Source organism: Mastomys coucha, unplaced genomic scaffold, assembly GCF_008632895.1.
Source record: "Mastomys coucha isolate ucsf_1 unplaced genomic scaffold, UCSF_Mcou_1 pScaffold22, whole genome shotgun sequence".
In the NCBI taxonomy this organism is placed as follows: domain Eukaryota; kingdom Metazoa; phylum Chordata; class Mammalia; order Rodentia; family Muridae; genus Mastomys; species Mastomys coucha.
The window spans coordinates 162,853,724-162,855,796 of NW_022196905.1; positions in this window are offsets into that span (position 1 = coordinate 162,853,724).

A 2,073-nucleotide genomic window follows, 5' to 3' on the forward strand; every position below is an offset into this window, starting at 1 on the left:
GGGCACGAATCCACTTAGAAATTTAAGATTAGTAGCCTGAGAGTTAAAGTTTCATTTTCTAAGTGAGAACAAGTTAGGGTTTGATGAGTCATGTGAATCACAAGTGAGAATTGAAACAAACAAAAAGCCCTGAGGTCCCCTGCTGTGGAGAATGGCAGGCTGCTCTGAGTTAGAAGAAGAATGAAGTTACCTACTTTTTAAAGCAGAAGGATTGAACTGTGAATTTATAAAATTGGGATTATTTGCTTTTAGGATAGGTTTATAAACAGATTTTGTCCAAATCACTTGGAGAATTTCACATGTGGATCAGAACTAGGATAGGAAAAATTAGTCACTGACTTCAAGTAGAGAGGACAGTGAACAGGTATTAATAAATAATGTTGGTGGCTCCAGGCAGAGAGCTGAACAGATATATGTTATAAGACGATAGCTGTTCTAGGTAGAGAGTCGAACAGAAAGATGGTATAAAGATATATTGCTCTAATATGCCTCACATGATACTCAAATTCTCTCTAACGTGGGCTCCATGGGAATTCTGGGTTTAAATCCTGCTTTGACTAGCTGCCTGCTTATAAGCAGGTACAGATAGAAAGAAGTGTGAGTCAATTGTTTTAAAGATGGTATAAGATATATTGCTGTCATATGCCTCAAAGGGTACTCAAATTCTGTCTAATGTGGGCTCCACAGGAATTCTGGGTTATTATCCTCCATGGAAAAGTAGAAATGGCCTAAGAATAGGCAAATATAGTATTTTAGTTTATTTCATTTGTTTTTGATTGTATTAATTTTCAAAATGGGTGTGATGTTGGGTTTTGTGGTTATATTATTCCTGTGCAAGAGAGGTCAAAATAAAGGTTTTTTTTTTTTGGTTACTGGGTAACTGGTTTGAAGGAAAGATTTTGTCTGCATTTTTAGAAAAGGTGATTAGTGTCTATATACCTTCCAGAGTAATATGGATCAGACTTGATAGAGGGAGACTCCCTGAAGAACTAGATTCCAGAGAATCAAACCAAAAGTATATCGTGATGATACTAAAATTTTGTTCTGAGGTTTGTATATTACAGAATATACAGCCTTGGTGAATCTCCTTGACAGACATGCTGAATTGACTTGCGTGAACTCCTGATGTACTGGACTTTCAGCTGGATCCAGTCAAGACACAGATATTAGAGACTAATCAATCCTATTTCCCCTACACTTCCCCTACACACACTTCAAACTATCTCAACGCCCATATTCAGCTTGAAGAAGTTATGGAGACTAGTCAATCCAGTTCCCTAGGCCTTGGGTCTGGAGGGAGTTATTATAGGTTGTCTTTCTAGGGAATATAGAAATGGTCATAATTGGAATGGGGAAGAAAATCTAGAATTGATTGCTTAGTCAATATCTCATTTGGTAGAAATCTTTTTAATTATTATTAAAGTCATAATTTGTTATTTTGGCACAGAATGTATTTTGATGAAAAATCAAGGTTTTCATTGGCATAAATTTCTTCTATTGATACTAAAAATTTTAAAGTACAGGACTTAGACCCAGTCCTTCTATTATTACTGTTATTATAAACTGATCTGAGATGATTAAGTCTGTAAATTAAAGGCCAACTAGCAAATTCATGGCTCCAAGTTTATTGTTAGGGTGTTTTCAGAGATTTTAATTAGAAATAGCTGAGCGTAGTTAACAGAGTTTGGTCCAGATTACTGTACATAGGTAGTTGGTTTTAAAGATGTCAGAAATCCACCAAATGGGACACTTAATGTTATTTATTCACTTACTGAGACAAATCTGCTCCTAACAATCTTCTCATTCATGGAGTCACAGAAGCAGCTGAGCATCTTACCTCCAGGTATGCACTTGTGGCTAGGTTGCCACTGGGCAGAAAATTGCCAATCTCTCCTGCAGACCTGTACTGTTCTTGAAAGGACACAATTTATGGGGTTATGACAGCTTAGTTCTGATGGGTGGTGGTGGTGCACACCTTTAGTCCCAGCACTTGGGAGGCAGAGGTAGGCAGATTTCTGAATTCAAGGCCAGCCTGGTCTACAGAGTAAGTTCCAGGACAGCCAGGGCTACACA